Source organism: Artemia sp. Qi Xiang Cuo, chromosome 14 (genome assembly GCF_049724085.1).
Source record: "Artemia sp. Qi Xiang Cuo chromosome 14, ASM4972408v1, whole genome shotgun sequence".
Lineage (NCBI taxonomy): Eukaryota > Metazoa > Arthropoda > Branchiopoda > Anostraca > Artemiidae > Artemia > Artemia sp. Qi Xiang Cuo.
The window spans coordinates 47070055-47082284 of record NC_142807.1 but is presented as its reverse complement, the minus strand read 5'-3'; the positions used below and the strand labels follow the sequence as shown (position 1 = coordinate 47082284).

The 12230-nt window shown below is 34.3% G+C and overlaps 1 protein-coding gene across 2 annotated transcripts in view; it reads left to right on the top strand.

Annotated features, from left to right (window-relative positions):
• Positions 1-5996: 5996 nt before the first annotated feature.
• Positions 5997-12230, top strand: part of LOC148944534 (zinc finger CCHC-type and RNA-binding motif-containing protein 1-like) — an 87330-nt gene continuing 81096 nt past the window's right edge. For both annotated transcript variants that reach the window (XM_089100283.1, XM_089100282.1), the window contains exon 1: positions 5997-6140. The gene's annotated coding sequence lies outside the window, so the exon portion shown is untranslated. The remainder of the gene's footprint in view (positions 6141-12230) is intronic.

Sequence of the window (12230 nt, the reverse complement as noted above, 5' to 3'; positions counted from 1 at the left end):
TTTTGTATATACGGCACTACTACACTGCAGTTATTACTAACACTAATAAAACTACTAACAATGCACATACTTCTACTTGCTAAATACTGAATACTATTTTTTTTCATTTTACAATTCTTGATTGAGCATTTTCTCCATTTTTTCTATTGTACCCAAATCTTTGAGGGGATACAAATCTATTTCTAATAGCCAAAGTTCGACCAAAGCTGCTCGAAGTTTTGCTAATTCGAGCGCCGTTAAAAGAAAAGTACATTTACTTTCCCCCTCTAATACGGTCATTTCGATTTTCTTTTTGTATTTTGCAACCTTATTTAGTCTCCTCGACCCAGTTTTTCCAACGACCACCAGTTGTTGTGAGGTGTATTATTATGGTATTTGGGGGTTGTAGTTGTAGATGCCTTTATTCTCCCTTTATAGGGGAGATAAACTCTGGCCCTAAGGTAATTAAACTTTGGTAGCGTGCCTTAAGCTATGACCGAACTAATGAGGCGTACCGACTGGGTATGTTCGAGAGGCTAAAAATTGATCATAGAGAGTTTGTCTAAAATACAATACTTTTATTCATTTAACATATAATAAAATCGGATATATTCTGTCTACTGGGATTTTCTGTCCCAAGTAGACCACAAGTCTCAAAAACAACAATAGTATATAAATAGATACTTAAACACTTACAATGATAAGACAAAGTTCCAAGGTATTTCTAAAAACAACAGACCAGAGGTCAGTCCGGCATAAAGTTAGTATAAGATTTTCCCTTCCGATAAAATGTATCTTTTATACATTTTTCTCAACCACACCTTCCCACGTAATCGCGAGGAAGTGGTAATTTCTCAATTTCCCGTTAAACAGAACTTAGCAGGATATGTTCCTTATCTTAAATAAAAAGTGGTATTTCAAAACTTCATATTTGCGTCTTATATATTTTACTAAATTAATAATTAACTAAATTAGAAAGCTTTACCACACTACAAACCTGTCGTAGTATTAGTATTTAGGCACTTGCTGAACTTCTACCAACAACTACGAGCTTTGAACTTTGAACTTTGCTGAACTCTCTCCATCTTCTCCTACTTACCGCCACTTCCTAGCAAACTCGCAGATATTTTGATCACTCTTGTCTAACACTAATCGATGTATCGACTATGTTACCCCGGTATCGACTACAATACTTCTTAAAGAACATGATTTTTTGGATCTTTAGCACATACTTCAGCCACCTAAGCTGCTCTTTTCTTATACACGCGCTGAAAAGTTTTTCGATCAAAATCAATAGTGTTTCTTACCTCATCACTGAGTTTTGCGCTAAAAGTTATTCTGAAAATTTAGCTTATCGTTCTCTGTTTTATTTAATTCCTAAGCTTCTTGGAAATACTCATCACTCGTCTCGAATATCCTAAATTTTAATTTTTTGCATTTCTTTTTACGATTTATTCAAGTAATAACCCTTGAAATTCTTCAATATTAAGGTCATAAAAGGAGAATGACGGGTGTGGAGCGGAGGTCATTTTTGCTCCCTTCTCCTCCTGACTGACCAAATCAAAGAAAAAGTGAAAATTAGTTGTTTTTTTTTGTATTCAGGGAAACCGGCAATTGGCAACAACAACAAAAAAAATCAGTTTTTCAAACATGGCCCCCTGAAAAAAAAAATAATATGCAACCTTTCCCCTTCCCTGGAAATTTTTCTCAGCGCTTTAATTAAAATGAGCTAGCGGGATTTCTGCCAGACAACCATCCAGATCATCCAGACGAAGTTCTTCTGTTTATAGACATGTGGGATCATTGAATACTATGTCAAAAATATGCTAGAATTTAAAAAAAAAATTAATTCGAGTGAGCTGGTTCTAAAACGAGTTCCAACACTTACTTTATATTTTGTGGGAAGAAAACTGGCACTTTTTAATTTCTGTGACCATCTGAAGCTTATTTGTGCGTGCAGCAGAACCAGGCGTTTTACCGAATCACCTCGCATTTAAAATTCAGATGCTACGCGAGAGTTTTCTTAACCATAAGCTCTCCAGAGTCATGGTGGCTGGGCTTGCAGTCACACCACTGACCATCGCCCCAAACGAAATGATTGACTACATTAGGATTAGAATCCCTGTCTCGGAGGTCATAGGCTTCCAATGATTGTTGAGTGCTCGTCTCTTGATTGCTGTCAAATGTCTTTTTTCTCAAATGAATTCTGGGTTGTCTTATTTTCAATTAGATAAAAGAAGCAACAGTTTTTATTTCTCTAAAACTAAAGACCGACATTCCAACGCAAAATGAGCTGAAATTAGGTTTCTAGGGCTTAAGTGAAAGGAATTACCATGGACAGATGCTGTCCCCTCTGAACCCTCTACTCTGAACGGTAAAATCCTGCTTGCAATTTTTTGAAAATCAAATAAGTGCAACAAGTACGGCCAATGGAATCTTTTATTTTGATTTGAAAATATATTTATTGTTTGGCTAATATTTAATCTTTTATTGTTTGTAGGATTCATTTCCAATTCCAACAACGTCACTGCTTCTCCCAGTGTTCCATTGGTATGCTATATGAACTGCTATGACAATGCCAGGTTTTCACCGATTTTGGCCCCATATATTTTAAAATCGGTTATACAGCTATAATTTTTTTTAAAACAATCAAAGGTGAAATTTCTAACCAAACATCAATACTAATATTCTATAGCTTTAGTGCTATCAAAATATTCATGACAAATAGCCATACACTGGAATAAACACGATATATGAAAAGTATTCAATCTTTTTCGAAGAAAGTTTTTTGTTGCAAAAAAAACAACCTTCACATAACAAAAGTCCTTCAAAGGGAAAACGAATGGCCGTTTAAAGAATGCACATTCGTCTACTTATGTTTAATTTTTGAAAACAATGACCCAAGGGAGCAACTGCACATTATAAATACACACTTGAAGTTTTTATCTTCCTAGTAAGAAGATTTGAGCAGATGAATTCCAGATCTTACTTACCTGCCAATTGGACAGAAAATCCTTTCTCTTTTTCTTCTGCAAAACTATTATTTTCCTCTTTGTTCTGGCTATTGGTCAATAGAAGCAACCACATTTAACGGTGTTGTTATAAGTTTTAACTTTGATTTCTTTGTTTTTTGTGGAAAATGGACATTTCCAATATTAAAAAGGCTTCTATTAACTATCCTATTATTGCCCTGAAATTATTACATTGACTAATAATGATAGTAGGTCAGGTCAGTATTACATATTTATAATTACTTATTCATTGATTGGTCAAATTGCCTAATGATGGCACTGGCCCGACCGAAAAACGGATGAATGAGGATAGATTGGCAAATTTAGCATTTTATAATACGTTTTTACTTGTCCATTATGAACTCTTTTTGAATTGTTTTTCTTGCCTCTTGTATAAAATATGGGGTCACGTCTTGTTCTGACTATAAGTTTTTCAATTGGCAATTAAAATATTTTTTTCTCCTAACGCAAAATCTTACTTATTTTTGATGGGACCTAGACGCTGCTCCCCCTCGCCCGACGTCCGTAACTTCACTAACAGAAGTCTTCCAAGACGTACTTTAATTTTCTTAAGGAGTAAACATAATTTTCCTTATTTTCCTTGCTATAAGTCATGTAACTTTTTGTAGAGACTTGAATTCCGGATAAACTATAGCTTCTGTAATCTATGATTAGTATTATGAAGCTTATTGGCCCAACATAAACTGACTGAAAGTAAAGTAAAAAATGTAAATGAAAAAATAATTCTGAAAACCACTTGGTTATCACTTGATTTTCCCTGTGTATCTTGTTTAAAACCGTTAATTAGTTGACCAATAGGGGGCTAGGACAATATTGGCAATCCGATGATGATGAATTTGAACTCTATCATAATCATAGGGTACGTCAGGTTCATTATAAGCATACTTAGGCTTAGCTATCGATAAATTGCATACTGTACTTGTGTTCTGGATCATAGGCTCTATGGTTTGTTTTGCCTCACTTTCAATGCAATTTTATGTGTTACTTTACTATTTTTATAAAAAGATAATGTATTTACGTATGTACCGCATTGTTTATGTAAAATTTTTCATTGAGCAGGGGTAGGGGTATATCTGATGACCTTCTTCCAGCATTCCAGAGATCCCTAAATTGTGTAAATGGTCCATTTTTACCAAATATTTTCAAGTAGATAAAGTTGGCACGCTAAACCTCTTCAGATGTAGAATCGGGCAAGGAGCTTAACTCTTGTGGTTGCAGTTGACAATTAGACCCTTGATTGCTCCAGACAAACCTCGCCATCGCCAGCTGTTTAGCAGAAAGGTTCGTGATGCTGCATCTTATTAAAATCGAAATCAAGTTAGGAATCTAAATTCGTAAAAATTGGGGACAATGGTTAAGTCAGTGAACCATGCAACCGCCCCCCCACCCACCCTCTCTCTCTCTTCCAAATTTGAGTTATGCTTGGGATCTTTAATCACTTTGATTGGAGAGTAAAAGGCCGGCCCACGACAACTTGGCACAGAAATAAGTCGAAGCCACAGACTGATTCAGTGCAAAAAAAAATTAAGTCCGAACTGTCGGGCTAAATCCTGATTCAATGTGGAAGGTTCGTTTTAGGTTTTAATCTCGATTTTTACCTTATTTGATTTTCTTTTTTAAATTGCCTCTGAAGAGAGTAAACTATTTAAAATGAAGGATTTCAATTTTGTTGAGCCTATGAGCCTAATAAGTGAGAAATGTAGGGCAACTCACCACTTGGAGGAGTTCAAGGCTTCGTTTAAAACGCAAATATTTCAATGGATTTGTTTTTTGACCTAAAATTTAAGGTTCGTATTAGTTTCAAGAACAGCATAACTTTAGATATAAAAAAGGTCGAAAAAAAAATATTCTAGTGGGTTAATTTGGCAAAGTACTTACTAAGGACTGCCTCTTCGTCATACGAAAATAATAATTGAATGCTATCGAAGTTTGTTAGAGTGAAACAGAAAAGTGAAATTTTCTAATTAAACAATTAGGTTTGACCATCAACAATCATCAACAGCAAACAAAATCATACAAATTTAAAGAACTGAAATATGTTCCATTTATTAAGTTTTATATTGCATATATTTGTATTCTGAAGCATTGCGACCTTTAGGTCATTTGGTCTGTAAATACAAGTAAATAACTGATTTAAGGTTTGAAAAATCGAATCTTGAGAACAGCAAATCCTTTTACATTAATAATAACTAGTGTCAGTGAGCCATTGCCTAGCCAGGATTCAACTTTACAGTGGTTATTCTGGCTATTTAAACTAAGGTTTTTTTTTATCAAAAAGTCTTTGATATTGAGTATTTAAAGAAGAGTTCTTGGCTCTGAGGTACGTACCTAAACCCAGAGGCGTAGGTAGATTTTTTAGTACCTGGGGGGCAGTGTCCGCTTATGCATCCCTCTAACAAACGCCCCAAAGATTAAAAAACTGCATAAGTAATGCCCTAACAAATGCTGAGCCAGAGGACAAGTGTACCCTCTTAATCTCTATTGTACCACACAAACATATTTCGATAAGCACGTTCAGACAAATACAATAGTTCAAATAAGTACCAAAGAAATCATAAATGTTGCAGCAAAACAGTAATCTATTCCTGCGATTGTTGCTTGGCATTTTTCTATAGATGTTTTTCCAGCAGCAATTATGGTCTGACATGCGATATGAATGAGGATGATCAGATACTTTTCACTGGTAGTATTTTAACACATAAGCAAACATTAAGTCACAAGTTCATTTAACAATTTTTTCCTTCCAAAAAGGCAGCTCCAAATCATAGATTTTGCTAAGTTCCTTGTTAACTAGATCCACGAGTGTATCCAATGAATCAGTTTATCACGTCCAATAAAAAATCCAACACCTAATCCAGGACACAAGAACCTGGAGCTTTTAGACGCGCTCTTATTTTCCTTCATACACAATTGCTCTCTATGAGTCTTAAATAATAGATGGCATACTGTTGACTTGTATTCAAATTGACAAATTTACCTGGACGCTGATGAATCAGAAGTTTCACTCAAACTTTCACAAGCAAATCGCAAGTTTATTATAGGAAATTGTACTCTAGAGAAACTTTTCTCTGCAGCAGAGATAGTTATTAAGCATCAGATTTACTAGGCTACAGCTATCAAAAGAAAAAGGTAATACAATAAATTTTGCGTTTTTGGTAAATATTTTGCTGTTCATAGGCCTATTATTGACTTACAAATAAAGTGAACATATCATTAGATGCCATTTCGGTATTTGTTTAGCCTTGTGACACCTGATAAGGAGACATGTTAAGAAGACAATTCTTACTTTAAAATATGTATAATGATTCTAGTTCTTATAGGCTATTATCCAACGGGAGAACCTTTATCATCAAGTCTTTCCTCTAAAAATCCTCAAAAGAGAAAAGGTTTTCAAATATCACAACGTTGAAAATTCAATGCTTAAGTCTTTTGAAACTGCTGCCAAATAAGTTGTTTTATAGATAGCATTTAGCATGTGTGTCAAAAAACGTGTTTAAAGAAAAAGTAGTGGTAAATTGAAATTATAAAAATTCTGTGCATCTTTTGTAACCTAACCTAACCTGATAACTTCAATTCAAAATCGACTGATTTTTTATATAATTTTTTTTATATTATTTCATTTCTTTTCAATGCCGTGCATATTTTGTATTTTCGGTTTTTCACCGAAAATACAACATTTTTATTTTCGCCACTGCTATTCATATTTTGTATTTATAGCACTGCTATTCGCCCTTCGCCACTGCTCTTTAAAAAAAAATATATTAAAAAGACTAGCATGAACGCTATCTATAAAAGAACTTATTAGGAAGCAATTTAAAAAGAATTAAGCATTGAATTTCAATGTGGTGATATTTGGAAACTTTTTCTCTTTAGAGGATTTTTAGAGGAAAGACTTGATGATAAAGGTTCTCCCCTTGGATAATGTAAAAACTAGGATTTAAGAAATTATCATCATTATACATATTTTAAAGTAAAAATTGTTTTCTTAACATGTCTCCTTATCAGGTGTCACAAGGCTAAACAAATACCAAGATGAAAGTGAAAACATCATTTGATGTTTTTTTATGCCCTGTTGTAATTCAATAATCACTTCTGGGGCTAGTTGCTTCTTGAGCCCTTAAAGGGGCCCCAAAAGTATTTCATTCTTATAACTGCACAAAGAAGTTATCAACACTAGATAAGTTATTGTAAAGTGGTTAAAGACATATCACTAGTTTATAAATAAGATTTTCAAGAGTAATATATACCAAAAATACTTATTTACAACTATTCAAACCTCATTTATTAGGCAACTCAAACATAAACCATTTTCCTACTGTTACAAGTTTTTCAAATGCTGTCAACAGAAATAGCACTGAATTTTCTGATTCATAACTTTGCCATCTACAATTCAGGGTATATTCCAATTCAGGAAATATATTTGCACACTAGGGGGGTGGGGGCAGGTAAGTTTCATAATAAGTTTGCAGTGGGCCATATAATTTAGCTAGGATGAAAGTGAAAACATCATATGATGCTTTTTTATGCTCTCATATTTCATATAAAATACCTTTGGGACCCCTTTAAGGACCCAAGATACAGCTAGCCTCAGAAGCAATTATTGAATTATGAAAGAGCATAACAAACGGCATCAAATGATATTTTCACTTTCATCCTAGCTAAATTAGAGCACCACCTAGAAATTTACCATTTTTTCTTATTCACCTCATTAATTTGAAGAGGCTTTGTACAGGCCAATAGACTAGTGATAAAACTATAGCACCCTTCTATTCCTTGTATAAGACTCCAAATGATGTGGTTGCTAGCCTACCATGAGGATTGCATTCTGGCTTAATAAGTGTGTGCATTTATTCCAAGTTTGAAGGAATGCTATAGTAGCACCATTCTACTCTGTATTATTGGTAAAATTCTAGTTTAGCTACTTTTTGTTATCTTGGAAAGAGATTAGGTTAGGAAAATGAAACTCAGTAATATATTCTGGGTCAAAATAATACTCTGGGAGGGTATTGCCAAGCTTCTGTGATAACCCTCTTCTGATTTCTAAGTCTTAGAAATTTGCCTAATCAACAGGTCTTGACCTATTGAAAATAAACCAAAACCACATTTTACCTTAATTTTCATTTATCACTTTATTTTTCTCTGGTTTTACTTGAAAAATACAACACAACTCCTATAAAGTACAATAAAAGACAATGAAAATACAATTCCTGTGATTTGAGTAGAATTTTAAGTCATATCAATGGTTTCTGTTCTAAATTTAGAAGATGCATTTGCAGATCTTGTGCAACCTCGTAAATTAGGATTGAGCAAAGCTGTAAAGCTTAAAATAGTTTTGTTGTACTTTATTTAAGCAGAAGACCTATTTTGCAAGGTTTCACTTTTAATCCACAAAGATTTTTAAAGGTCATGAAAGGTCAGTTCCCTTTAAAAGGGGAAGGAGTAGAGGTGGGTACTTCAAAATACCTTATCAGGACATAGTTTAGTCTGTAGACTCATCCCTGAAAGTTTCATTTTCCTAACCTAACCCCTTTCCAAGATGGCAAGAATTAGCTAAACTAGAATTTTACCATATTTTGATGTTAATAATACTAGATGTGTAGGCTACACAGGATTCCAGAAGTTTTTCTTAATTAGGGGGGAGACAGGCTATGATGCCTCCCCTGAGTTTCTCCTTGATTTGCATTTTGAAATTGTTATTATCCAAAAAAGAGAAACCATAACAATATAAAGAGAGAAACTATTGGCCTATAAGTCTCACATCAGTTGTATGTAAAGTACTTGAGGGCATCATAATCAATGCACTGGTCTCCTACCTTGAGAAAAACCAATTGCTTAGAAAAAGCCAACATGGTTTTCGAAAAGGCCACTCAATTGATACTAATATAATTGAGTCATATGATTTTGTGACTAGACTCTTGGATAATGGTCAGCTGGTGGATGTCATATTGCTCAACCAAGTCAAAGCCTTTGACAGTTCAACACCAACTACTAATTTTGAAATTAAAGGCATATGGAGTGCATGAAGATATAGTAGTTTGGATAGAAGCCTTTTAACTGGCAGGACTCAGAGGGTGTTGGTGTACAACTGCAATTGCAATGCTGTCTATTCTGAACTGCTACCAGTCACAAGTGGAGTGCCACAGGGCACCATCCTGGGACCCACATTATTCAGCATGTACATCAATGAATGTACAACAAACCTGAAGAATCCTTTGATGCTATATGCTGATGACTACAAGCTCCTAGGACTGGCCCAAAATGACCTAAATCTGTCAACTATGCAAGAAGATCTGGACAGACTATCTAGATGGTCATTGGATTGGTGTCTACAGTTCAATGCCTTAAAATGTAAAGTTCTACATCTTGGACACAATAATCCAAAACTTGCATATCACATAGGAGACGCCCAGCTTGAGGCATTCAGTGAGGAGAAGGACCTGGGGGTTATTGTTGCAAGTGAGCTGAAGTTTCACTGCCGCAGACGAGCTCAAGTTGCAAAAGCAAACCAAGCCCTTGGCCTCATAAAGCAAATATTTACCACCAGGAAGTCGGGAGTGATTATGAAACTGTACAAAGTCATGGTCCGTCCTCACCTGGAATTTGGCATGACCTTAGCCTCTCCATACTATAAGATGGATGTCTTTTCCCTGTCCTTCTCAACTACCACAAGAGGACACACCAAGAAGCTGCAGGTCCCCCATTTCATCAAGCGATAGTGCCAACAGTTCTTCTCAGTCTGTTCCGTCCCATTCTGGAACAGCCTATCCAAAGCCACCATCCAATCTAAAACTCTAGATGCCTTCAAGAAAGGAGTTGATCAAGACTGGGCCAATGCTGAATGGAGGCTGAACTGGGATGTCAAATCATAACCTTGAAACACCACCAGCAAGATTTCTAAAGGAGGCTCAACACCACCTTATCTCGCTGGACATGCGATTTAAGGTAATTTAAGATAACAATTAGACAATCTAGTAATTGCCTATTTATCTAAATAAACACAAGGAAACAGGTTAAGAAAAAAGATTCTTATTTCATAATATATAAAATAATCATAGTTAACACATTTTGCATACAGCTAACCTTTATCTAAACTTATTTCAGTGTTTTTCCAATTATTCTAATATATTTATTATATTATTTAAGAGTTTTTTTTTCAGTTTTGAATCATCCCTGAAACAGAGCATTCTGTAAAAAATTCATGAAAAGAGTCTATTGACTCTTTTTGTAAGAAAAAGGCCAGAATCTTCTGTTGATAGTGCTGCATTTTGCAGACTTTTCAAAATTAACAAAGGTTATTGCAAAAACTGATGAATTTCATAGAAAAGGTGGAAAAATACTGAAATAAGTGAAGATAAAGTTTTTCTGCATGCAAGATGGGTTAACTATGATTATTCTGCATATTTTGAAGTAATAATTGTTTTTAACATGTTTCCTTCTCTTTAGTTAGATAAATAGGCAAATACCCTATTCTTAGGTGGCTAGAATATACAACTTATTGGGTAGCCTATAACCCTTTTGTGTAATGATCTGGCCAAGGCTTAATATCCCAAAGACCCTTTCTGAATAAAGTAGATTATTTTAGTTCTATGACATATTAGAGTTAGTCTATATTAAATTTGTTTAAATTGATATTGCTCCGTTTTGTTATTGTTGTAGTTATACTTGAAACTCGCATGTCTAGGCTTTGTATCCGAAACAACTGTTCCAAGTTGTTTTAGCATATTGGTCAGTTTGTGCAAGATTTATAAATGGCTATGGAACAAGGTAAGCATACTACTCAATTCCTTATTCTATGCTCTTTCCAACTACAAATGAAATTTGATTCTTAAAAAAATAATCTATATAAAACAGAGACACTATAAAACTAGATAGTTTGTTTAGCCTATAAGCAAAAGCTATATGCAGAACACAACTTTGACTTGGTAAAGGCACCAATGATTTGACAGTGCAATTTTGGAACCACTTGCAAAGCTTTCCTTCAAAACAGGATAACTCTGCTTAGTCATGACTTGGAACACCATCTCTTGAAGCCATCATTATATTTTGACACTGTGAAACATGGACACTATATCTGATACACCAAGATAAGGAAAGAATATTAAGTTCAATCAGTTTCCTGTTTTCAATACAAAAAGATCTCCTGGCAGTTTTTTTTAGCTATGTAATGTTCTTACTGTCATTACTTGGTTATTTTTAAAAAAAAAGTTAGGATCAGCACCAATGCATCCAGATACATCTAATCTTCTCTAAAATGTAGCCACATTGGCTTTTTCTTGATAGAATCAATCTAAAATGGCAGCAAATATTATACTGACAAAACTATGTTCCAAGTGTCAAAAATTCTTGTCTGATGTAGAGGAATACCACGCTGACTAAAAATGTTCCTTCAGCCAAATTCAAATGTAGATATTAGCTTCTATCATGAGATTTATTTCTTTTGAGAATATTGTGTAGTAACCTTGTTGAATTTTTTAACAGACAGCAGCAGGCCCTGTCAAAATATAAGTCGCTGTTGAAACTTCACTGAACATGTAAAACAGATGAGGAACAATTGGTGTTGAAATTCAAGCACCATCTGACAAAAACCTAGTTGTCAAATTCATGGGTACTTTCACAACAACATGAAATTCTGATGATTATTACTTCTAATAATATTTGACATGAAAAAACATTATTTTTTTATTTTTCTTTTAATTGTAATTTTACTGATTTGATGCTATATTTTTCCATCATCTGAGGAACTGCCACTTGGCTTCATACTATGTTCATGTTTTTAAGCATTTGACTTGGTTGAATACAACAACCTAATTCATTTATCACTGAATAACTTTGAAGTAGACCCTCTCTGATAAATTTTGTATATGTTTTCTTTCAAATAAATCCCAAGTTGTAAGATACAAAAATATTCTCTCTAAACCCCTCTCAATGCATCAAGTTTTCCTTCAAAACAGGATAACTCTGCTTAGTCATGACTTGGAATAAGTTGTAAGATACAAAAATATTCTCTCTTAACCCCTCCCCACTTTGTGTGGAATTCTTCAAGAGACCTTGTTAGGACCACTCTTTTATCTAGTATTGATTAATGAAATTAGTAAGAGATTCTCTCAAAGGTGTTAATATGTAGACAACCTGCTGATTCTTGAAGTATGTCATAGAAACATCAAAAGTGACCCCCTCAAAATTCTACCCGTTTTGGACGAAGCTAAGAATTTACTTATG